This window comes from Lissotriton vulgaris, chromosome 4_1 (genome assembly GCF_964263255.1).
Source record: "Lissotriton vulgaris chromosome 4_1, aLisVul1.2, whole genome shotgun sequence".
Classification (NCBI taxonomy): Eukaryota; Metazoa; Chordata; class Amphibia; order Caudata; family Salamandridae; genus Lissotriton; species Lissotriton vulgaris.
Genome location: NC_141691.1, coordinates 953011027 through 953038683, shown reverse-complemented (window position 1 = coordinate 953038683; position 27657 = coordinate 953011027).

Below are 27657 nucleotides of genomic sequence, written 5' to 3'. Positions count from 1 at the left end.
AGAGCAACTGTACATTCTAGAGTAGGGCTTAGCCCCTATGAGATTGTCTTTAGCCGCCCGGCAAATGTATGGGGTGTGCCTAGGCCAAAGGAGTTTTGTTCTCTAGAATATCCTATGTTGATCGACTACCTTTACGACTTGACTGCTAAATTGAGTCTTATTCACCAATAGGTTTTCGATGCATTGCCAAAGCCTCCGGAGAGTCCAGGGCATCAGCTGAAACCCGGCGATCAAGTCGTGATCAGAAACTTCGCGAGGACGAAGAACCTTCAGCCCAGATACGTCGGCCCCTTCCAGGTCCTGCTTGCAACGAGAACAGCAGTTTGTGTAGCTGGTCGCAAGCACTGGGTGCACGCGTCTCATGTCAAACGTGTACCTTTGCCACTTCCTTACGACGACTGGGTGAAGAAGGGAATTGGTGCCTCCGAATTTGAAAAAACGCCAAAGTTCATCCCTTTCAGCGATGCCGAATTGATTACTGACACTCCGAAATCTGACACTCCTCCTGAAAAGACTCCTTTGAACTCTGAACATTTGTCCCCTGGATCAGAAAAAACTCTGTCATCTGCGAACTTGAACACTGCAACAACTACTAGTGATATGCTATTTGCCGATCAAACAGTTCCTGCAAAGCAAAGATACAATTTACGATCTCGTAATATGGACAAATAAAGCAGGCAACTGCCCATTGTGATATTTTGAAATTTTGAACTTTTGCCTCCAGCCAGGAAGTTTGCTATTGTTTTATTGTTTTTAAAATTGCCTTGCCGTCTGGGTAGCCGTAGGGTCGTGGCTGTGTGCCTAGTTGAATCTGCGGGGGTCTGACACAAGGTCGATCTTTCTGTTGGTTCTGGGAACTCCCAGGGCTGATAGAGGCATTTTCATCTACGTACACATCATCAGTGGTCGCGAGCGGATTGTAGAAGATGGAGCTTCCTGCGCTGCAACGAGAAAATGTGATTTATGTTCGCAGAAACAGACTTTACAGAATTCTTCACAGCAAATGCTTTTTAATACAATGTGCCATTACATTTTTGATTGTTTTGATAACGTTGGTGGGTGGAATCGTTTTCGGTATGAGTTTGATTTTTGTGCCAGTAACCACAGTACCTCCCCTTGATCCTGCTACTTCTACTGTTTCTTCTATACACTCTTTTCACTCGTTTCCTGAACATGAGCAAGCTCGACGCTCAGAATTCATTAATAACACTTTTGTACAGCTCTTGCACCAACACCAACTGGTAGTTAACACTACAGACTGCTGGGTGTGTGGCTTGATACCCCACACTATGGATAAAGGTATTCCCTATCTGGTTTTGCCTTTCAGCTATAATGGATCATTTCAGGCCCTTCAAACCATCTTTGCTTATGCCCTTGAAACCTATCCTCCGCGTCCACCACGTTCCACTAAATATAACTCTGCCAACAAAGCTTTAGTCCAGGGAATTATTGACATGATCAAGGACGTCAATAATACTCCATCTTACCCTAGAGACGAATTGCGAGTATATTTAAGTTGGAATTCTTCAGAGTATCGCCTTAGTTTGGGAGAAAGCAAGCGTAAAAGCTCAACTCCAATCTGGGTCGTACCTCACCGAGGTCAAGTCTGTCTGCAAGGTAATGGGAGAAATCCGAGAGCTGAGCTAGGGAGGAGTGAGTGCGTAGAGACTTACGTGTTTCCGGCTAACTCTTCCCCTGCTTTTCTTACTGCTAGGGGTACCTACTTCATCTGTCGAGACAGAGCTTATACATGGTTGCCTGCAGACTTTTCAGGATCATGCTATATTGCTCGATTGTTGCCTCCAACATACACTGCTTCATCTGACTACCACAGGACCAGAGTAGCGAGAGGTGTCTTCAGCAAGGAAGATACTGCTGGTCAGGAAGCTGGAGACTTCTTCAAAGGCTTCCTTCCGTTCTGGGGGCCTATGGCCAATAGTAGAAACATACGTCAGCTAACACGGGTAGTTGAATCTACTATTACCGAAACTGCTGGTGCCCTTAGCAATCTGACAGCTGAGCTTCAGGCGGATAGCCTCATGACGTTGCAGAACCGCATGGTTCTAGACGTTATACTTGCAGATCGAGGTGGGGTATGCAGAATGATCCAATCGAGCTGCTGTGTCTTTATTCCTAATAATGCTCCAACAGTCTATGAGGCGATCTCGAAGCTACACAAGATTTCTGACTCTATTCATGTAGACAAGGGAAACTGGTCCTTCATGGAGTGGTTTTAGACTCTGATATCAGCGTGGGGATGGAAGGTTCTAATGGTCATTGGTGTCATCTTAGTATTCCTCTTCTCATGCTGCCTGATTATCCAGTGTGGTCCTGCTCTGTGTAGTCTTTGTGCTGCAACCTGTTTTAGGAAACCACCTGCTTTTGGAGAAAAGGCGCGAGAAAGGATGATGATACAACAGCATGTCACTGACCTGATGAGCATAGAATTAGACTCTGACATAGACTGAGTAATTGCCTATGTAAGGGCAAAAGGAGGGTCTGAGGTTCCGTGACGATTTGAACCCGTGTTTTCAATATTGTCGGAAATACATAATATTGGTATCAGCGAACCGCAAATGATCCATTTAGCATATCCTGGTGTTTTCGCTATGCTACGAGCAAGAGTACTCTTGTAACCAACACATTTGTGATCTACCCATGGCATCCATCTTAGATCATGGCGGCCATTTTGTGTTTCTTGCCCTCACATACGCAATAACCTCTGATCACTTCATTTCAATTAAGGACACGTAGCCTTAGCCGGAGATTCACCTCTTCAAGTGACACGTGCACCTTGGAACAGAACACGCTGTAGCTGCATGACTCGACAAAGGCTGTCTCCTCTGCCCGAGGCCAGCCCTACCGAACTGGTTCTCGTGTCCATTGTCCCGATCATGATTAGGCGGCCGAAGCCGGTAGCCTTGCCCATTTACAACCCATAAACATCCCTTATCCCACTTTTCTATCTTCCACACCTGGCTCCGTTCCTTTCTTTCTGAATCTTTATTAGGGGGAGGTAACGAAATTTACGATGAGGCGGTCCGGCTCTTGAATGCAATATTGACAAGGGATTGTGATGAACTAGTGGGAACCCCTCTTCGTAATGTTTGGCCTCAGATATTATCGACGGTTCCTGTGTAACGCCAAATATTTATTGTTTTAGACACAAAGGTTTTGAGAATGTATTACATGTAAAGAATTTGCCCCCAGCTTAAAATTCAGTATATAAGGAGCAACCCTCTTTGTACAAATCGAACAGGCTCCTAGATTCTGCCCGTGTGTAGTATCTGTGACTTCTGTGTCCCTGCAGTAATAAACCTTTGGTCTTTGACGCCACCATCGAGAAGCCCGTGTTTCTGTTCATTTGTGCACCAAGGCAGGTGGAACTCCGGGGTCTTTGGGTGTTGTTCCCTGACACCTCTGGACGGAACCAAAAAGTCCAGAACTCCAATATTTCTAGCTGTCTGTTTAGCGGTTTCATCAGCAAAAGCATTCCCATGACCAACATCATCCGTGATTGCTTTATGAGCACTGCATTTCACAATCGCAACTTCAGTCGGCAAGGTTAGAGATTCCAACAAGTCGTTAACTAGCTGACCATGTTGAATCTTAGTCCCATGGGCCGTAATAAAACCTCTTTCTTTCCACAAACGGCCAAAACTATGGGCCACGCCGAACGCGTACTGACTATCTGTGAACACATTCACTCTCTTTCCCTTAGCTAAAACACACGCTCTCGTTAGAGCGATTAATTCTGCAGCTTGGGTAGAATTCTGACTCACTCTTGCAGTCTCCACGATCGTACTCAAAGTCGTTACTGCGTAAGCAGCAGTCACATCACCATTCTCCAATTTAAAGCATGACCCATCAACATACAACGTGCCATCTGGATCTGACAACGGAGTGTCTTTTAAATCAATTCGTCCTTTTGTCTCCTCCTCGGTTCTGAAACAGCAATCATGGGGTTCAGAATCACTCGACTCTTGATTAGCCGGCAACAATGTTGCTGGATTCAATACATTGCATCTTTTGATCTGTATATGACTTGCTAGCAGTGTCAGCTCATAGCCAGATAATCTAGCACTGGTAAGGTGTTGCGTCTTGGTTCGGTTCATTAGTGTATCCACAGCATGAGGAACCATGACCACTAGCATGTTGTTCATCACCAAACCAGCAGATTGTCGAATGGAAGCCGCAGCTGCCGCTGTAGCTCTCAAACAACTAGGCAACGCTCTAGCTACCGGATCTAATGTTGATGAAAAATACGCACAAGGGCGTTGTTTATCACCAAATCTCTGTGTCAGAACACTCAACGCGCAACCTTCTCTCTCATGAACATAGAGCATGAATGGCTTACTGTAATCGGGTGTACCCAATACAGGAGCTGAACATAGTGCATTTCGTAACTCAGAAAAACTCTCCTGACATTCAGCAGACCATGGCACCGGACTCGGAACATTTTTTCCAGTCAAAGCTACCAATGGTTTTGCCAAAAGAGAAAAATTTGGGATCCACTGCCTACAGTACGAGGTAATACCTAAAAAGGCACGTACTTCTCTCTGTGTACGGGGAACATTCATCTGTGTAATTGCTTTTATTCTCTCTGGGGTCAACTTCCTTCCCTCCTTTGACAAGAGATGACCTAGGTAGGTCACTTCTTGGCAGCAGTATTGCATTTTCGAAGGTGACACCTTGTGATTCAAATTAGACAAATGATGCAATAATGAAATTGTAGCTGCTTTGCAAGTTTCCTTGTCATCGGCAGCCACTAGAAGGTCGTCTACATACTGCACTAGAGCAGAACCTGGAGGAAGTACAAAGGAATCTAACTGGCTTTTTAATGCCTGACTGTAAATGGATGGACTCTCACAATAGCCTTGTGGAGCACGTTTAAACCTGAAGCTTCGACCTCCTAGAGAGAAGCCGAAAATATCTCTGCTTTCCTCTGCTATCAGAATGCTGAAAAAGGCATTTTTCAAGTCGATAACTGAAAACCATGTGGCTGTTGCAGGAATCAACGTTAACAATGCAGTAATGTCTGGAACCACAGGATACTGCGGAACCACAATTTTATTAACCTCTCTGAGATCGATAACAAACCTATATACTGGAGGCTTTGAAGGATCAGTACGTTTCAAAATTGGTAATACAGGACTGTTACAGACATTTCCTCTAGTTTCCTCAACCACACCTTTCTTAATCAAATCTTGCACAATCAATAAAAGTGCACGTTCACCTTCACTAGAGATTCTGTATTGAGGGATTCATGGAAATTTGACATTTGCTTTCAAAGTGACTACATATGGTGGTATTTCCAAAAGGCCTACATCATTAGGACCAGTCGCCCAAAGAGTATCAGGGAGTGAACGCAGCTCTGGCGGGAGTGCATCCATTGACAAGTACATCGGAGAGGTGATTCTTTTACCCAACGTAAGCTGTACTCCTTCCGGAGAACAGTACAATGTCGCATATAGTCGTTTCAACAAGTCTAAACCAAGCAGATTTTCATTACAACCTGTCGTCAAAATCAGAGGTGCTTTCAATTGACACGGTCCAACAGAAATAGACAAAGGACCAGATACGGGGTTGTAAACAGGGGCGCCTGAAAAACCTACAGAAACATTTTTTAAGCCGGACAAAGGTGCGCCAGGGAGTTTCGAATGAATGATAGAACTTTTTGCGGCACAAGTATCCAACAGAAACGGTTCGACTACACCTGATGTTGCTACTGCGACATAAGGCCCACTCTGATCCACTGGAACTGATACTACTCCCTCTCTCTGTCCATGGCTGTCCTAGTATTCAGTTTGCTGAAAACCCTCATCATTTTCACAATAGTCTTCAACGTGATACTGTTGTGACCTATTCTGTTGAGCAGACTGTCCATTTCGCTGATCAAAGTGATTAGAAGGGCGATCATTCGTTTGTGGAGGCATAGCACCTCGTCCTCGACCTCTAGAATTTTGCATGGAACCACCACGACCTCTTTGAGCTGCTGCAGCGTTATTCTGCGCTAAGATTGGACAGTCATTCTTATAATGACCCTCTTTCTTACAGTAGGCACACTGGTTCCACTGATATTGCGGCCTCGGTGAACTATAATCTGTTCTTTGATATGACCCTTGCTGTGTATTGGTCTGATTCATGCGAGGCGGATATGCCTGTTGCAAAAGAACTTTAGTCTTTAAATCTTTCGTTTTCTTATCTGATTTCTCTTTCTCCTCTTTATCCCTATTTTCATAATACTGTGCAGTTGCAAGGATTTGCGCAGTTGTAGAGACAGCCCACGCACTCTCGGAATCTTTCAATTTATTGCAGAGCTCTGGTAGCAGATTGTGTACAAATTTATCAACAAACAATCTCTGTCCTCCTTCTGTGCTCATATCCTGACCACTGTGATCTACAAAAGTCTCTTCGAACCTCGTGAAAAAGTCGGAGACACTTTCGTCTTTCTTCTGCCTGCATGCGGACAACTTGTCCCAATTAACTCGCAATGCTGGCATCAGAGTCTTCATTAAGTCAATTATTCTACCTGGAAGATTAGCAATTAGAGGCTCGGGTTTGGAACCACCTATTTGCTGACCATCTGCTGCTATGATAGCTGCCCAATCACCACCTAGGGCAACTGGATGATTCTCTTTACGAATTTTAGCCCAAATTGGTTGCGGAACTACATTCCCAAATAACATGTCAATGTCCGCTAGATTCATTACACAAGCCTCAACTGTCTGCGCTAATTCCTTATAGTATCCGGCAGGATTTTTACGCGGATCTGGCAAGGCCTGTTTCACTGCTAACACTTCGGCTCGCTTCCACGGAATGTGTATCCACACTCTCTGGAATTGCGCCGGAGCGGCAACAACACCATTTAGTGCGTCAGCTTGCACAGCTTCACGCCAAATTGGTGGAACCTCCCTCATTGGATATTGGCGATTTTGCTTCGTACTACTCTTCTCTAACTCCCTTGGTGAACGGAGTGATGGATCATTCCTATAACTTAAAATTAGTTCCATCGCTTCTTTTATATTTTGACCAACTATCGTACCTGCAGCAAACTCTTTCTGAACATTAATCAATTCTTCTAAATTCGAGTCAGAGTCATCTTCTTCTAATTCCTCACGTAAAAGGGAGCACATCTCGTCGAACACATATCGTTGTGTCGGTTCATTCCACTGCATAAATGTATCTAATACATCTCTAGTACTATATCTTCTACTCTTCGAAATCCATCTGAGAGCCGTGGAATCTAAGATTCCCCGTTCCTCAGTACTTGGGAGCTGACTACGTCTCTGTACAGAGTCAGAAGTAGGAGTCTTAATTAAAGTTTTATAGAAGGGAGACAGAATGTTAGAGACAGAATCAGTGATTCTTCGACGAACAGAAAGCGGAGTCATAATACTAGCAGATGTAGAAAACACAGTAGCAGTCGGAACAGATAGAACGGGGACAGTAGGAGTATCAGGTAAGGTAGCTTGTGAAACAGTAGGTGTAAGTGATACAGGTATAGGCAAAGAAGCCGGCAACCCAGGAAGAGGGGGTGCCGAAGGAAAATTAACATTGACCACAGAAGGTACAGGAGCTTGATTCAGGGGAGCAGGAGCAGGAATACCAGGTTGTCCAGCAACCGGCAATTGAACATTCGGTACAGGCGGAGCCGTAGCACCCTGTGCATACGGTGGGGGTGACCGTAACAAGTAAGACAACAGAGGATCATTTTCGGGGTCCTCTACTATCTTAGTTGTACTCGATGGCAAGGCAGGATAGCACTTGTCTATCGCTAAATTACGCTCTCTAGTAGCCACCTCTATTGCCTTCTCAGACTCGTTGACTTGCAGCTGCTTAGCAGCCTGTTCTAAAGTCAATTCTTGCTCTTTCTGTTCTTTCTTCAACCTTTTAATTTCTCTCTGTTTAGATTCTTTTCGCCAGTAACGGAAAGAATCAAACATTGCCGGCCGGGCTTTCTTCTTAAACAATTTCACTTCTAAATTGTCATGGACTTCGGGTTCAAAACTACCATGCAGTGGCCAACTAAGGACACCGTCTTTTTCCGTATATCGGACCCACACCTCATTATAAGATATAGGACCTACACCGTGTTTACAATAAAGATCATATAGAGGAGTTCCAATCGGAGGAACCAGACATGAGTCCTCCAACCGGGAATCACTGTTGCAACCAAAACACGACAACATACAATTTTTCCGACTTACCATTTTGTAATCCGGAACACAGAACGAACAAACACAAACAAAAATGTGCACTCGAACCAAGAACTTAGGCCTACCAAAAGCGAACAAATGTATCGATACCCAAACTAAACCAATAGATTATCGTAACCAGAACAACCAGTGATAATCTTACGAAACCAAACCAAACCAAGAACTAAAAGGATTTTAACAACCCTCACGAAGCAACCAACTAGCAATCACTAAATACTTAACTGAGGCACTGAAGACGTCACCAAGGAGAAACCCGTCAACTCTCGCCGTACTAAGGACTGCACCTCGGGTCCAAGACAGGGCGACGGTCAAGGCAACGGACCACTGCAGCCGTCCTGAACGGGAACCCTCGTGGAAGAGAACATCGGGCCACTGTTGCGATATGCCGGGATCGATGAAGTGGGGCACCTCCCTCAGGAATCTTCACACGAAGCTTCTCGAACTCTTCAGGCTTTTGGACCGGTACCGAATGACGTCGCCCTACGTTGGGCGCCAATTGGAGTTCTGGACTTTTTGGTTCCGTCCAGAGGTGTCAGGGATAACACCCGAAGACCCCGGAGTTCTACCTGTCTCGGTGCACAAATAAACAGAAACACGGGCTTCTCGATGGTGGCGTCAAAGACCAAAGGTTTATTACTGCAGGGACACAGAAGTCACAGAAACTACACACGGGCAGTATCTAGGAGCCTGTTCGATTTGTACAGGAAGGGTTGCTTCTTATATACTAAATATTGGCCTTCAGGCAAATTCTTCACAATGTTGGTATATTCCCAAACCTTTGTGTCCTAAACAATAAATATTTGGCGTTGCACAGGAATCGTCGATAATATCTGATGTCAAACATTACGAAGAGGGGTTCCCACTATTCCATCACAATCCCATGTCAACATTTCATTCAAGAGCCGGACCGCCTCATCGTAAATTTCGTTACCTCCCCCTAATAAAGGCCCAGAAGGAAAGGAGCAGAGCCAGGTGAAGAAGATAGAAAAGCAGGATAAGAGATGTTTGTGGGTCGTAAATGGGCAAGGCTACCAGCTTCGGCCGCCTAATCATGATCAGGCCAACGAACACGAGAACCAGTATAGCAGGACTGGCCTCAGGCAGAGGAGGCAGCCTTTGTCGAGTCATGCAGCCACGGCATGTTCTGTTCTAAGGTGCACGTGTCACTAGAGAGGTGAATCGCCGGCTAAGCCTACGTGTCCTTAATCGAAATGAAGTAATCAGAGGTCATTGCGTGTCCATTGTCTATGTGAGGGCAAGAAACACAAAATGGCTGCCATGATCTAAGATGGATGCCATGGGTAGATCGGAAATGTGTTTGTAACAGGAGTACTCTTGCTCGTAGCATAGCGAAAACACCAGGATATGCTAAATGGATCATTTGCGGTTCGCTGATACCAAAATTATGTATTTACGACAATGTTGAAAACACGGGTTCAAATCGTCACGGAACCTCAACAGGGCATGTGTGGAATTATTGATAACTATATTCAACATAAGGTCTCTGTTGCCAGACACCTGAGAGCCTTGCTGGTCACTATAAATCCATTCACAACACTCAATGGGGTTGGTCTGAAAGGTATAGTAGATAGAAAAGGAGAAATTGCTCTTTTTCTAGGTGTCCCCTCACTCACCAGGGTTGCCCCTTGGTGACATGCTTCATCATTGGGGCCATCCCAGTCCTCTACGGGCTGGGGCGTGCTGCGACTTGCGAATTACGTAGGAGCACTTCCAATCACTATGTGTGGTGCAGATGTGATAGTGGAGTGGACTAAGTGATGTGTTAAGGGATTAATTTAGAAGCAGAGAGAGATCCAAGAAATGCAGTCACAGTCATAGAAAAAAACAATGGATACTGTATCTGTATGTTGTTGTAGTTGTCCTGTTGAATTTGGTAAGTAAGTTGCATGCAGAAAAAAAATCCTCTTATTAGCGGCACTCCTCCATTCCATCTGACGCTTCGTCCATCAATGTTGGTGACCAGAAGACACCCTGTCCACTGCCTGCCTGGCGGATGCTGAATTGCGGCTCGCTAATGTGAAGCCTGACTCCATCCTTTTTTCCCCATTGCACAGACTGAAACCCGGCCTGTAATTATTCAACGAAAAACAGGAAGTGATATAATGTTACAACACCACTGATAAATAAATATAAGGTATGTAGGTTGTGGAGTGCAAAAAGTCACACTTTGATTTTCCTAGTAGACAGTACAATATTTTTGAAAGTGCGTACTCTGTCTGAGTCACCTTTTGAAGGATAAATAAGTATGGGCAAATTAATGTAGCGGATCTTTCCCCTCAAGCTAGGTGTACCGGAAAATGTGTTTTAGAACAAAATTAGATCTTCCCAGCAGTGCTCCCACCCAGACCCTTACTAAAGCCAGTCACAAAAATGTAGAAGACCCCCAATCAAATCTCAAAAAACGAGGCCTAGCAGAAAACTGGTGACAAAACGTACTTTGAAAGTAAAAGTAGGCCCAAATACCACCTTACCCACCGTGGATTGTATTCAAACCACTTGCAAGCAACTAAGCAAATCCATAGCCAGCATTGCTCCAAGACTCGAAACCCCCCCACCCAAAAACATGCAATAGAAATACTGCTAACCCTAACGAACCCTAAGTTAAGAATAGTGGCAAAGGCTTTCTTTAACTATGCCAAATCCCCCCTTTCCCTCCATGGATTTTCTTCAAATGACTTGCAACCAAAATTACACATTCTCACGAGTGCTCTAAGACCCCAGAACTCAGTTGCAAAAATCTAGAACACCCCGAAACACATGCAATCCTGCTGCTAGGGCTAACCCTAACGAACCCTAAGTTACAAAAAGTGCCAAAAGGCTTTTCCGAGTGGATTTTGTTCCAACCACTTCTATCCAGTATTAGACTTCCCAGGAATGCCCCAAGACCCGCCAACCCACCCGCCAAAAAACATAACACCCCCAAACAGGCCAAAAGCAAAATCTCCTACTTACAATATTTCTCGGCCTTCGGTCCAAACGCGCTGTGTAGCTAGGCCATAAGTCCGGTTTACCACCACAGATTTCCTGAAAAGCAAATGCAATCAAGATTAGAGTGTCCCAGCAGTGCTCCCAGACCCCGAAACCCACCCACAAACACCAGGAAGCCCCCCAAACAGGCCCCCGAAAACGCTACATTGAGCAAAATGTAAGAAATAGCAAAAAAACAAATCGGCGTGGATTTTGTCCCAACCACTTCTATCCGGTATTAGACCTTCCCAGGAATGCCCCAAGACCCGCCAACCCACCCGCCAAAAAGCATAACACCCCCAAACAGGCCAAAAGCAAAATGTCCTACTTACAATATTTCTCGGCCTTCGGTCCAAACGCGCTGTGTAGCTAGGCCATAAGTCCGGTTTACCACCACGGATTTCCTGAATAGCAAATGCAATCAAGATTAGAGTGTCCCAGCAGTGCTCCCAGACCCCGAAACTCACCCACAAACAGCCGGAACCCCCCAAAGAGCACCTCAAAGGCAAGCAAGTCAGCAAAAATACCAAAAAATTTCCGCCTCGGATTTGGTCCAAACCACTTTTATCCGATATTAGAGCTTCCCAGCAATGGCCCCAGAGCCGTCAACTCACCCGCAAAGAGGTAGAACAACACCCCCACAAGTGCTGAGTCTTTCTTCATTGGGCGTAAACCAGCCCTCTGCTTTGATGGAAATAGGAGTCTGGAGGAGGAGGAGGATAGAGGAGCATGTTCTTCTGAACTTGTGAACCTGAGGAATGCAGACTGCGGCACCTTCAAATCAATAAGCAAACAAGTGAAGGCAGTTCTGCTGATGGGCTTGTTTTTGTGATTAGGTGATTAAAGTTTGAATTATATTAACTGTGCACAACAAAGAAAGACAGACACACAAGAATAAAAGTAAATAAGGATGAAAAAGAAAGTTATTGATTCATTGTCTCATTTTCAGGGCTCGTTATCACGGTCCACGAATAAGAATAAGGCTTCGTCATCATACTCTGCGAATTCAGGCAGGGTGAGCTCAGTGTCACCTGACAGAGAAGAAATTCCCTCATCTATGTTGCTGTCCACCTCGTCTTCATCTGGCGCGCTTTCTCGTACTCTGTAATCTGGTGGTATGAGGTGCTGATTCATCTTGATCATTGTTAACCTCTCCACATTTTTGGGCGAGAGGCGGCTCCGTTTGGAAGTTACAATGCCACCAGCAGCACTGAAAACACGTTCAGAAGACACGCTTGCGAGTGGGCAAGACAAGTAGTTTAAAGCCAGGTTGGAGAGCTGTGGCCACAATTCTTTTTTCCCATGCCAATACGCCAATGGGTCAGCATTAACATAGACCTCTGTTGATTCATTCAGATAGTCCTTCACCATCGACTCAAGGTTCTCCTCCAAGGTTCCTCCACTTTGCTTAGCTGTTGCTGTGACCTTTTGAGAACCAAACCCAAGCCGAGCTAGCCAATCCTCTTCAGCCTCCAATGTTACTGTTGTGTCTGGTGGTGCAGATGATCCGGTTGCTGGTCTCTTTAACAGCTGAGAGGTCACTTGTGCCACAGCCACAGGTGCAGAAGTGGATTGTTGTGACTGGGGATGGCCTGCTGATGCTGATGTACTGCCTTTTCCTTCAATTTGCTGCCGTTCTCTTTCAAACCTCTTGGCTGAGGAGGCTAGCCACTGTTTGTACTTTGTAACATCTTCATCAGCAAAAGGAAAGAATGCTTGGCCTGCCAGCGCCTTTTTCTAGCGTGGATCCAGAATAGTAGCACAAATGTAATGCTGGTTTGAGTGGATAATTTTAAGACGTTCATCACCTTGTAGGTGCTCTAATAATTTCTCCGCCAGAACAAAAGGGTCTTGGTTTTCTTCATCTTTTTCAAACACAGAACACACCTCCTTCAGTTGGTGCTCCAGCATGTACAACAATGGGATAGCTTTTCCCAAATTACAGTCCTCCTTGCTGACTGCACGCGTGAAGAACTCAAAAGGACGAAGCATGCTTGTCAGGCTTTTAACTATGTCCCATTGCGCCGCACCCATCCTCAGGTCCTCCTTCTGAGCTGTACCCTGTGTTAAGAAATAGTGATCCAGTACTGTATACTGCTCATACAGACGCTCAAGCATGTAGAAGGTTGAGTTCCAACGTGTTGCCACCTCCTGGATGAGTGCTTTCACTGGCATGTGACGTTCATATAGCAGGCTCCTCAGATGCTTCCGGGCCTTAAAAGAATGGCTGAAATGTTTGCACATTTTTCGGCAGGTGTCCCCTACCCTGTACGCTGCACTGTCTTTATCACTCAAGAATTTTTTGACAACCAGGTTTATACAGTGCGCCAAACACAGCACTCTGAAATAGTCACCCAGCTGCATGGCTTTAACTATATTGGCGCCATTATCCGTGGAAACATAACCAACCTGGCGTTTTTTTGGGGACAGCCAGTCAAGGACCTTTGTGTTAAACACATCCAAAATGTTTTGTGCTGTGTGACGTTTCTCCAAACCAAACATGGCTAGTGTTGCATGTTTCAGAGCAGCTTTAAAAACTTGGTCCGGGTCAACACCTGCGTTTAGCTTTGCTTTAACCCTTGAAAAAGAGACCCAGTGTGCAGTGATGCACATGTAATCAGCGCCTGCGCCACTGGTCTACATGTCTGTTGTCAGATGTATAGTGTGAACAGCACTCTTCTGCAAAGCTACCCCAATCACCTCCAGAACATCTTCATGTAGTGCTGGAACCGCAACTCGGGCAAAATAGAACCGGCTAGGAACCTTCCATTTAGGGCAGAGCGCTGCCACTAATTCTAGAAAACCAACCCCTTCTACAAAAGAAAAAGGGAGAAGGTCCTGAGCTAGCATTTTAGCCAGCTTAGTGTTATACAGACGCGTCAGTGGGTGGTTGCGTTCATATTGCGCTTCTGTAAACAACATCTTTTTAATGTTGCCCTGGACCAAGGATTTACGGGATGATGATGATGATATCTTCGACCCAGTTACGCTCGCTGATGAACTTTTTCGCATTGGTGTCTCACTCTCTCCCACACTCTTAGTGTGGCTCACATGGGGTGTGTTGCTGACAGGGGTACTGGGTGTAAGTGAAGTGTTTGACACGTCTTCTTTCTCCTCGTCATCATCAGATGAAACATCAACGTTTTCATTACGTGCAATTCGGGCTTCCTTGATCGCCTCTAGGTGCGCAAACCATTGGACAGCGTACGTTCTCCTAAGATGACCTCTCTGGCCTCCGGTACCATAGTTGGTACCAAACTTACCACGACTAACTCGAAGCTTACAAATGCTACAAATGGCTACGTTTTCCTTTTTTGGGCAAACACTAAAGAAGTCCCAAACTGCAGACTTGAAATGTCTTTGGGGGCCGGAGGAGGCGGCGATACTGGTGGTGGTGGTCCTGCTGCTAATGCCAGATGAAGTGGAGGATGTGGATTGCCGAACTTCAGTACGTTTTGCACTTTCACCACCACTAATTGAGGTCGAGGTGGATGCAGGTCCCTTCTTGCGAGGAAGAAATATGGAAGCGGTAGGTGTTGGTGTACTAGTTAACTCCAAATCCAATGATTGTTGTGTTTCCATTGCCTCCTCGTCGTCATCATCATCACGCTCAGCAGCTTCTCGGGATAGGGTCAAAATGTCTCTTTGCTGCATGCCCACTGGGGCTGCAGTGACCTTTATGATGACTGGCTCGTCGTCGTGAGAGGCTTCATCAGCAGCAGTATCCGTTACTTCTTGTTGAGCCTCATCACACTCCATAGCTATGAGTTTTTCGACGACCTTCCTTTTACGCTTAGGTATCTTTGTCAGATCATGGTGTGCCTCACTCTCAGACGGCAGTGGTGCTGGTTCCCAATTGTGATCCGTATCATCAGAAGGAGGTGTGCTTGAAGAAGATGTAGACACTAGCCTTGATCTCTTCCTTGCTAGTAGTGTGGCTCACTGGTTAGAGGCGGCAGACCCGAGAGCAGAGGACGGCCCGGGACCAGGGTTCGATTCCCGGCGCGGCAGGTTTCTGGACCAGGGTCAGCGGACTCGATAATTCTCTCGCCTCGGTGCCCACTCTGATCAGCGATCACACTCGGCAACTCTGGGCATTAGCTTGCCTCATCTTCACTAACGGCCCCACCAGACCGCCGGGGATGCCTGGTCTCACCCTGGAGATACCCATTAAGGGACCATCTCTCAGGGAAGCCAGGAAGGGTTTCGCAGCGGTCGAAGCGCCTTGGGACCCTACGGGTAAGTAGTGCGCTATATAAATGGCTATACATTTACATTTACATTTAGGGGTGTGGAAGACAATGAATGATCATCAGGAAGAGTGGCTTCCTCAAATGATACCTCGGTTTGATTGTCAATTTCCTGATGTGCCCCTACTTCGGGAGGAACAACTATTGTGGGCACTTGTGACCCTCCATGCACCTCTGCTTGCGCATCTCCTTGCTCTGCCTCTCCTTCCACATGTACTTGGGCTTGTACTTGCACATGTTGTTGTTGTTGCGGCTGTGGTTGTTCAACACTTGTCAGATGAGTTACAACAACCTGTGTTGATTCAGGGACATTGGTCTTACTTTTTTGCTATGAGCCAACATCACTGGTCGATGGTGATTGAAGAAGTACACTGACCGCCTCTTAAGCACTCAAGGGCTTTGACTTAAGTTGGCGTGGTGGTGGAGGCACTGAGCCCAATGAAGCGGTGGTGCTGCTCCCAGCTTGGTCCCCAGCAGATCCCGCTGCTGCTGCAGGCGTACTTTTTTTTTTACTCCCAAAAAACGCGGCGGCCGGCACACCAGCCTCCTTGGTAACTTGCTTCTTCTGCTCCTTACTAGCAACTTTCTTGCTAGAGGAGCTACGGAGACCTTTTTTTGGGGCCATCTTCTTCAGAGCAGGTCAGACAGCAGGCCGCAGTTGCACGAATTGCAGAGTTGTCTGAGGCCAGACGTGACGTCGCATGACGTTATGCTGCACACACACACCGCTGCAGGACTTCTTACTGGCACTGGTGGTTCTCTTGAGTCTTGTGCACCTAAAAGCAATGGAAGACAGAGGAACATCAGTTCAGTTATACACCCCAAAAAAACGAAAATCACAGAAAAATCAGCACAATCCCAAGCCATCCAGCCCCTCCATGATGTTTAAATTCAAGACAACCCACAGAAAGACTAGGCCCATGCACCACTCACTACCCCCTGGTGAAAAGGCCACAACAGGCCAAAAAAACGAAAATTGCAGAAAAATCAGCACAATCCCAAGCCATCCAGCCCCTCCATGATGTTTAAATTCAAGACAACCAACAGAAAGACTAGGCACATGCACCACTCACTACCCCTGGGCATAATGGATGAAAACTATGCAAAATGGGTGCAGGCCTGAGAACACTGCCTGCATTCAAAATGACCCCCTCCCTCACAGCACATGGCCAGGGCCTGTAGTAGCACTCAAAATGGCCCCCAACCACATGGCCTGTCAACAACAGGCCAAAAAAACGAAAATCACAGAAAAATCAGCACAATCCCAAGCCATCCAGCCCCTCCATGATGTTTAAATTCACGACAACCCGCAGAAAGACTAGGCACATGCACCACTCACTACCCCCTGGTGAAAAGGCCACAACAGGCCAAAAAACGAAAATCGCAGAAAAATCAGCACAATCCCAAGCCATACAGCCCCTCCATGATGTTTAAAATTCAAGACAACCCACAGAAAGACTAGGCACATGCACCACTCACTACCCCTGGGCATAATGGATAAAAGCCAGGCAAAATAGGTGCAGGCCTGAGAACACTGCCTGCATTCAAAATGCCCCCCTCTATCACAGCACATGGCCAGGGCCTGTAGCAGCTCTCAAAATGGCCCCCAACCACATGGCCTGTCCACAACAGGCCAAAAAAACGAAAATCACAGAAAAATCAGCACAATCCCAAGCCATCCAGCCCCTCCACGATGTTTAAATTCAAGACAACCCACAGAAAGACTAGGCACATGCAACACTCACTACCCCTGGGCATAATGGATGAAAGCTAGGCAAAATGGGTGCAGGCCTGAGAACACTGCCAGTATTCAAAATGGCCCCCTCCATCACAGCACATGGCCAGGGCCTGTAGCAGCACTCAAAATGGCCCCCAACCACATGGCCTGTCCACAACAGGTCAAAAAAACGAAAATCACAGAAAAATCAGCACAATCCCAAGCCATCCAGCCCCTCCATGATGTTTAAATTCAAGACAACCCACAGAAAGACTAGGCACATGCACCACTCACTACCCCTGGGCATAATGGATGAAAGCTAGGCAAAATGGGTGCAGGCCTGAGAACACTGCCTGCATTCAAAATGGCCCCCTCCATCACAGCACATGGCCAGGGCCTGTAGCAGCACTCAAAATGGCCCCCAACCACATGGCCTGTCCACAACAGGCCAAAAAAACGAAAATCACAGAAAAATCAGCACAATCCCAAGCCATCCAGCCCCTCTATGATGTTTAAATTCAAGACAACCCACAGAAAGACTAGGCACATGCACCACTCACTACCCCCTGGTGAAAAGGCCACAACAGGCCAAAAAAAAGAAAATCGCAGAAAAATCAGCACAATCCCAAGCCATCCAGCCCCTCCATGATGTTTAATTTCAAAACACCCCACAGAAAGACTCAGTGCACCCACCACTGAGTACCCCTGGGCAAAAGGCACCAAAACAGCCCAAAAATCGAAAATTCCAAAATTGTAGTTGCAGCAACTGTAATGCCCCAAACAAACTTACTTGTGAAATTTCTAATCCAAAAGTGATCCAAAGAAAGTCAAAAAGGCCTCAAATCCAAATATCCAGTAGCATCCACAAAAAGTAATCCTTCCAGCTCCAGATCCAAATGAAAAGTGACCAGGAGATGGACAAAGCACTGGGAGGAGCCTGCTGGACAGGAACAGAAAGTTAAAGACTGTGGGGCACTTCCTTCCTCCCACCCCCCACCCCCCCCCCCAAAATGGACTCCTCGCAAGAAAAGTGCAGGCAAATGTCAACCCGAGGAGTTATTCAGATAAAAATCATCATTTCCAGAAGGTTTATGCTGCTTGCTGGTGGATTTCTTGTGCAGAATTGCAAATTTTATATTTTCGCGAGTGCGAGATTGTTGCTGCTCGCCGCATCTCCAAGCTCGCAATTGAGAAGTACCGCGATACGTGATCACGGCGTACTCGCGTTGACAAACTCTCGCTGTAAAAGTTGGCAAGCCGCGATTACGTAATCGCGCTTGCCAAATTCCCACGGGATCCCGCAGCAAGATCCAAAACGGCGCAGCACTCACAAAATATCAAGAAAAGTAACTCGGCAAACGATGAATGACGGGAAGTAAACGCCGCGCGCCGAAAAATTGTATCACCAAGAAAAAAAAAATCCGCTGCGTGCGAATTTGCGGATTTTGCGGGAAATTCGCGAATCTCGCGGATTGCGAATTTACCGAAAATCTGCAATATCCGCGAGCGGAACGGATTTTACGCCCATGCTTAAGTAAGACACATTTTAAAAAAACACTAACATGTACTACTGACAGACAACCACCTTAGTAAGAACTTAGGAAGCAATCCACAAATTACTTTCAAGAAAAATAGATCACTGAGAGATGAACTCAGCCACAATCATGTCAGGACTCCAACAAAGAAAGATACCCAAACACCATCTGGTTTCAGATGCTGTAAAAGATGTAAAGCCTGTAGAAATAGTAGAGACTGTGATAAACCACAGATACCCAATTCCAGCAGGGAGTTTGTAATTAAAAAGAACCTTACTTGCAATACCACACACAGTGTATATGTTTTAATTTGCCCATACTAAAAATAGTACGTTGGTAGTACCAAACATGAAGCAAAAAAACGAGTGCTAGAACATCTGCGGGCAATTAAAAACAAAAACAAACAATACCCTGTAGCTCGGCACTTCGCTGAAAATCATTTCAGCGATGAAACCCTGCTGCGTATGGTGGTAATTGACACTGTGAATCTTGGAGCAAGAGGAGGCAATCGCAAACTTTTGCTGCGAAAGTTGGAGTCACGATATATCATTGATTTGGAAAGTCTTGTGCCAAAAGGTCTGAATGTGAGCGAAGAATTAGTAATTCATTTATATGAATAGGATAGTTCTATCTGTATTCAGTTTACCTGATATGTAATTTTAATCGTCTTTTTTATTGTAGATCTTGGGCACTTCAATTTTGGCAACTTGCGGCACAGTGATGAAACAATGATTTGCACTGATGGAAGTATGAATGGCATGGACTTGTACATCTGGAACCAAAAACTAGACACATAGTTTGTGTGTATTGTACTTTGCCCACTGGGGCTAACCAGGAGCTAGATATATACGTTCTTTGTATTTTATTTTGCCCACTTGGGCAATGCAATAAATGCAATGGTACTGTCTGTCTCACTAAAGTTACAAGATTGAGACGTGTCACATAACTAGGACACAGATAAATGTGAAAGGGCTTTATAAGCTCGTAGAAAAACGAGTGTGGCATTTATTATGAATTGTACCAATTGACTATATGCCCATATAGTGTTTCTGAAACAATGCCTATAAATATATATGTAAATATGCAACAGCAGAATATGATTTACAAATTGTGGCTTCTATGTGCAACTCAGTAAACAGTAATGAATTTTGTTTTCTGACATAAGAAACTGAATATTAGATCATTTAAAGAACGTTTCTCATGCATTTTTGCACACTGTAAGATGGCCGCCTTTCTTGCCTTTGGAATCACATGGAGGTGAATGTTTTTTACGCTTTTTCACGTTATGTTTGATGTGTATTTAAACATGGTGGCTACTAGCCAAGGCAGGATGTCTGTTGCACAGTGTTGTTCAAAAACATTATTTGTTCAGGGATAATGCAGGCTCTAAATAAAGCTTCTATTCCCTGCACCAGCCCGTCTGTTGAGCCCCAGACAGTTTTTGTTTCTATATTGTCATTCCAAAAGCCGAAACCTAATTAGGACAGCTGGGTGTAAAAGGCTGCAGAATAAATGTGCTTAGTATTAGTGAGCATACTTTTCATTCCTGTCTTATTAACACTTTTAAAGTAAAATGTTTCTGGATTTGAGACATTAAAACTTGACAAGTATGGACATTTTTCATAAAATGTTTTGGAGCTACCTTTTGGTGGTGTTGGACAATGTTCCCATTGATTGAAAGTATAAACATTTCTAAGGATTGCAGATTTTTGCAAATAACGATGACCATAGTGATTATAACAGTACATTTGTACATAATCTGATTAACCTTCTAAGTATTCATGTTTTGTAAATTTTGCAGACATCTCTAAGTCTGACATCATATTATTATCTGTCTCAAAGTCCCAATCATCAGAAAATGTGCTGGGTGAAACAAAGTCACTCAAGGAAACCTTGAATTGATGTAGAATCTTCAACAGCTCTGCCGGGCCGAAGATGTGATAATCAGTTCTGTCCCATGCTATACCACCAGGTATAGGAACGGCTTTGATGTTCACTGATGTCAAGTCTCTTTGTTCACGATGAGATGATTTGTGTGGCTTGAGGAGCAAGTTGATGTTCTTACTTGCTATGTCCATTTTACTATAGCTTCCATTTATCAGCATTCCCAAAGTTAATACAAGGATTAGCCAAAGTAGGAGAAAAAGTACGCCTAGCACAATCCAAAATTCAACCCATGATGAAACCAGATACATTTTGTCATGTTGCTGAAAAAGTTCTGCTACTTGTTCTTTAAAAGTTGTATTTGCTGGCGTCATTTCAGGATCACTGGGATTCTCGGAAAAAGTATCAAAGTTAATGAAAAAGCCAGAAGACGTTCTGTCAATTGTAGGTACTGCATCTGGATTACTTGAAATCACTGGAGCTACTAAATCCCTTTTCATATTAGTATAGTCAGATGCTACATCATTGTAGACAGGAGTGTCTTGATGAACTGTTATTTGGGTCTCAAGAGGCACAAGTTCCATTGCTTTATTGCTTAGTCCTTCTTTTCTCACTGCAGATTCTTCAAAGGTGATGGGTCTCTCAGTTTGAACCTCTTGGATAGTCGCAAGATTTGGTTGTCTGCTGCTGTAATTTACCAATGACTGATTGTATAGCCTGTGGTGTGATTTTATTTGTGTCCCCTGGTGAGGGGTCTGTTGTGGAATCCTTATAGGAGGGTGGACTGTTAGAGTCGGCGTGACCTATTGAACCAATTGTCTATGTATTTTTATTAGTTTTTTTAGTTGAACTAATAGTTCTTCACTTGACATTTCTTCAATGTCAGGATGTGGTGTATAGCTGGCTAGTACCGGCCATGTTGCTCCTGGTCTACCTGGTAATGTGATTTTGATGTTGTAAGGCGCCTTTAAACCAGAGCTGGTGCTCTTGGTAAGTTAGTGGAATGTCAATGTCCTCGAAAGGAACGTATTCCGTTGGATGATCCTCTACTTTGTAGAAGTGAAACACATGCGATACTGCATTTGCTTTAGGGAAGAAAATCCATGCGTAGAATACTTCTGTCTGCGGATATTCATGTGCCTCTATGACATAAATTACCCTACCACCTATTGGTGATAGGCCATTCTTTATAATCCTTATAGTGATGGCTTTCCTTTCGTTTTTATGATTATCACATCCAGGTCGTTTTGTTGCAAACCTGTAACATCTAAGCCCCGATGAGTTGCAGTTCCTGTAGCTCCACCGGTCTCGTTTTCAGTCATTTTGTTGGCTGAAAGTTTTGCAGAGCAAGTTTCAAGGAAACAAAGATAAGGTGCACAATATTTTGGAACACTGTATCCTTCAACGTTGAATCAAACCAAAAACTAAAACATAGAATTTTCGTCCTACTCAGTTATGGCGGATATTTTATCCTTTTACCCACTCCAGACGTCTATTGGAGTATTTTAAGGGAAAAAGGGGTCTCTGTGAAAAGCACGACTGAGTTACTCTAGTATCTAGCGTTAAATGATTGCTTTACCAAATGTTGGGCGCCTTGTAGTATTGTTCCTATATTTCCAATAGGCTCTACGCATTGGAATAATATATCCTATAGATTTGGCGTAAGACTTAGGTCGACTAGGTCTCTATCGAATATATTAGACTTAATTGTGAGTGCAAGGTAGCTCAGATGTCACTAGAAACCTTCTTAAATACACAAGAATGGATTCGTTTTTGACAACCTTCATAAACATGACAACTTTGTTTCCCCAAAAATAAACATATCTTCAGAGCTGTGGAAACAATAGATAGATATTTTACTCAGTAAATCATGCATGCTTTGTGTCATCAGAGGTGCAGACAAATAGAGAGACGGGGGTTTTCAATAAAAGGATTTATTCAACAGTCTTTTTTCTCGTGCAAGTAAAGTGAACTGCTACAATCGTAATACTGGTTGCAAAGTATAATGTGTACAGTAAGAAGAGTATTATAAAATAATACTGTAAAAGCATTGTATGGTGTGGTGTAGCATAGGTTTAGTTTTTCTTTGCCGAGAATCTAACCAAGATTTCTCTTAGGGTCTAATCAGCTCCGTACCTTGGTCTTAGAATGAAGGAGGTCTAGTATCTCTGTCTCGGGACGCGATTTCCCAACACCCAGTGAAGGGAGCTTGGAAACACTGGAGCTGGAGGGTCGGCTTTCTTCAGCACTTGCTGTAGCGAGCTGCTTTGGGCAAGTAGATAGTCGAGCTTTTTCGAACCACTGTGTGTTTTTTCCAGGGCAAGTATAGGCATATTTATACCTTGAAGGTGCCTAGTTTGACGTAAAGCCGGGCATAATCACGTCATCAAAGAATCCTAGAGGGAATGGTAGTTCTTTGAAAACTCCATGAGTTCTTGGACAAATCAATATATAAGCAAGGGGATGTCCCTAACTGCTGAAGCCGAGTTTTCCAAGAAATTGTTGTAGCTATTTGGAACGAGTGGAATTAGCCATGCCTGTATTTCGACTGCATGGGTTATGTCTAAATATGGTTATGATTTCTATACCTATGTAAGGGCAATGTGAATTGTACCTATATATGGGCATGAATCAGTAAATTTCCTTTGGATCCTAAAACGCAATGCAACACTACGATCCACACTAGCATTTTGAAGTTATGGCAGGGAGATATGGATAGATGTCTGTAGCTCCTGCAGTCTGTTTGTAGAATAAGAGATATGTTTAAAGATGGGGAACTTATTTTTTTCCCATACAAACGATAACTGATTGGGAGATGAAAAGCATTGTTTTTTAAAAGTAGGGTGCACATGCGTTTTGTGGAAAAGCATCTTTGTGATTCTTTAAGAAAAAGCAGTCTAAACGTGGAGTACATATCATAGGATAAAAATTGGTCAACTCAACCATATTGATACTTGTATTTGGAACGCACTGTTTGAGCTTAAAACAAGTGTGAACTTTTAACCTGCACGTGCCGTTAAATGTTCGAGAAAGTGTTGCAAAAAAATATCACTTTTAGCCTGCAGGTGTTGAAGAATGTTCTAGAATGTGTGTTCATAGAATACGTTGAATTTCTCACCTGTATTGGTCCTTGAAGATTTAAAAACTGTTTATATAGACAATTTAAAAAAAAACAATAGAGCGAAGTTTTGCAATGTAAAATAATCAAGAAACTATTCAAATTTGTTCTTTACATGTATTTATGTGTGGTGGAACACAATTACAGATACAACAGCTCCAGGAAGAGGGACAAGCAGGGAGTTGGGGGACGGGGGAGATGGGCACAGTGGCACACACCCACAATTAAGTACAGCACAACTACAGACAAACCATGGCCAAAATGAAACACACCAACAAGGAGCACATATCACATAACCCGTCAACATCATACCACTGAACACGCACAGTAGTGTAAACCACACTGCCTGAAAGAGAGAAGGGAGAACAAACCCTCACAAGAAAGGACATCTCACACACAATGCAGCACATACACACACATAGGAAACGGAGTACACCAACAACCAGCACAATGTTGTCCAAACACAAACATTTGCACAATCAAACACGGGAAACCAATGCTCGCACGATAGCTAAGACAAAGAACCTTTCATCCCTACAGTAACTTCCCTTGCTCCATTCATACAGGATGTGTAGAAAGGCGGGTCGTGGGTGTTGGCTGTGACCCTGATCATCATTAATGAGATGCCCAGAATGTGGCAAATGGGCAGGTTCACTGTGTGTTACATTGCAAACAGCTGTTTCTCCCACCCATGAGCCACCACACTTTTGTGCAGTGCACTGTTGTATCCAGTGCACTCATACGGCACACCATTGTAATGCCTATTCATTTGCGCATGTTCTGCGGCATTCCAAACTCACTGTGACACTGCTGTTTGGAGGTGGTGCATGCCACTTTACAACATTGACTGCTGCGGCCCTTGTGGCGGCCACATTAGAACACAGAGACACACTTACCGCACTTCCTGCACAGGGACATGTCCGAATCACCCCGTTCCCCTTGTTGGATAGGTACACCCCTGCGCTGACCTGTGCATGCCAGACCAGCACACGCCGCTTGTGCATGCAGGAGGAGGCGTGCGTAGCTACATGTCCAGGCTCACTGCCAATGGGGAGGTAACATGGTAACGCCTGCTGAAGACAGCACACTGTGATTTTGCAGGGCCCGTGCCCATCGTGCTAACACAATGACCACAAAGACACACTAGCTCAGATGCGGATTTAGGGGCGTTGGCAGTCCTGGGGTTGTTGCGATGAGTGTTGTGGCCCTCATGGGTATCTGTGTATCATGCTCATTGACTCTATGGCACCTGGGGGTTTTCCGATGTGGCTCTTGGCTGTGTTCCCTTTCATTTTGGAGGTAGTCATCCTGTTTAACACCAGCAGAAAGCAGGTGTATAATCCTTTGTGCTAACGTGGCTTATCGCAGGAATTTGTTTCGCATCGCAGTTTTTGCCTTTCGTTGTGAAAGTTGTGATGTGGTTTTTTCCTGTACAGAAAAATAAATGGACTGGACAGTGTATCCCGTCAAGATCCAGCACCTGAGTCACTATTCCTAATCAATATAAATATAATGATATTTCTTAATTGATTTTGTGTGTACACTGTGAATGCACCCACTACCACACTACAATTCAATACAGGATTTTAGTATTTAGTATAAATCGTAAAGGTGCACCTCATGTCTTTTTACATGGGAACACCTACTCTGCATCTCATTATCAGCACTTTAATGCAACTGAAGTTGAGAAAAATCTAACACACTATTCAGAAGCTGGTGCAAACTGCAGACATCACCAGCATTCCTGCAATAACTGCCCCAAAATATAACACCATGGTGGACACCATGAAATAACAGTAATAAGAACGAGAAAGAGTCACACAGCACTTAAGTAACAACCAAAAGGTTTATTGATTTTTTTTCTTTTTTCTTTTTTTCTCAAACTTTATTTTTCCGTAAACCTATATATATAAAGGATAAACTAGATTTAACAAACTGAACACAAAACAACAAGGAGGAAGACTCCTGTCAAGAGCATGAATGTCGACGACCCAGCCTAGAAAATAAAGTACAAAATAAGGATGTTTGTAATGCACATATCAAAGGAGTGAGACACTGAGAAAGAGAGAAGAAAAAAATGCCAGAGAGGGAAGGAAAGAAAGGGAGTGAGAAAGGGAGAAGGGGGAGAGAGTGAGAGAGATAGAAGGAAAGGAAGGAAGAGAGTGAGAGAGAGAGGGAAGTGAGAGTGAGAGAAAGACACTGCCCCCCTGCGCATCCATGACCAAATAATTACCTGCTGCCACCTGAGTGTCTACCAGTGGGCACTCCACGTGCCCGTCAAAGCTCCGCGGCCCTGCAGATCTCACAGATGTCGCTGAGTCCTGAGTCATGAATGGCAGAGATCACATCAGCTTTTGGTGCCGCTAACCCTGTGCAACGCAAGTCAGCACCATGTGGTGGTAGGCTGCTGATGGTCATACAACTTGGGATGCAACTAACCCTGTGCAACTCAAGTCTGCACCACATGGTGGTAGGCCCCTGACGGCCACATCAGATTCGGGTAGCACTAACCTGTGCAACTTAACTCTGTGCCATGTGTTAGTAGGTCCCTGAGGGTCACATCATCTTCAGATAGCACTAACCCTGTGCAACTCAAGTCCATGCCACGTGGTGGGAGGCCCTGACGGGCACATCAGCTTCGGGTGGCACTAACCGTGTGCAACTCAAGTCCGCCCCTGACAGATATACAGCTTAGGCTGTGACTAACCCTCTGTATGAATTTTCATGGACTCTTTATGATTCAGAGCCGCGGAGCGTCCGCCATCCAGTCACCACCAACAATGAAGGATGTGACGTTGTGGATCCATTATATTTGCGTGGTCACATGGCTTGTGATGCATGTGCCAGATGGGTCTGGTGTGTGTGAAAACCTGCTATCAGGGAGTGGCCGTGAGATGTTGACAACTAGACCACTGACCTGCACACCAACAGTAAGTACGCCTGCGACAGGTAGCTATGTGGGGCCAACGTCAGAACGTAATCAGAGTGGCGTGGCGTACGACAGAACAGGGCAGCGATAGCCACAATGACGCGGACAGCTCGTAGAACTGCATCTGTGAGTCGAGCGGACAGGCAGCAGTTGTCTGTCTGCAAGCCTGGGTGCGAACAGTTCATAAGTCACACTACATATGCATTTAAAAGCCATTTTGTGAGTCAGTGCGCCAGCTGGCATCTAGCCGAAGCATTTCTGAAAACATACTGGAGTTCTTTCTGTGAGAGATACCCCTTTCATGCTGCATCTCCCCACATCAGCAGGTAACGGACCCTCTTCCCACATTAGCAACATACCCCCAACAACCTTTTTGGGCCCGGAAGTGTCCCTGGGCCCGATTCACAGAACTAACTTAAGACAAAATCCTAAACTTACTACCATTTTGGTATTCACCGAAGGCACTCACTCATTTTGGTATTCACAGAAGGCACTTACTAATTTCACAGACATTAGGAGTCCTAACTTTAGGACTCCTAAATGCCTTCTGTGAATACCGAAAATCTTAAAGTTAGGATTTTTGTCAGTTTAGGAGTAGTAAACTTAGGACTCCTAACTGCCTTCCGTGAATACCAAAAGTCCTAAAGTAAGGATTTTTCTTAGTTTAGGAGTAGTAAAGTTAGGACTCCTAACTTTAGGACTCTTAAACTGAGAAAAATCCTAACTTTAAGACTTTCGGTATTCACAGAAGGCATTTAGAAGTCCTAAAGTTAGGAGTCCTAACTTTAATACTCCTAAACTGAGAAAAATCCTAACTTTAAGATTTTGGTATTCATGGAAGGCATTTAGGAGTCCTAAAGTTAGGATTCCTAACTTTTGTGAATACCGAAATGAGTAAGTCAAAGTCAAAGTATGCTTTATTCAAGATTTCACTCATAAAAGCAAGACATACAATAATTAAAAATTCAATTAAATTTACCGTTCATTGTTACGAATACTAAGCATACTATTTACATA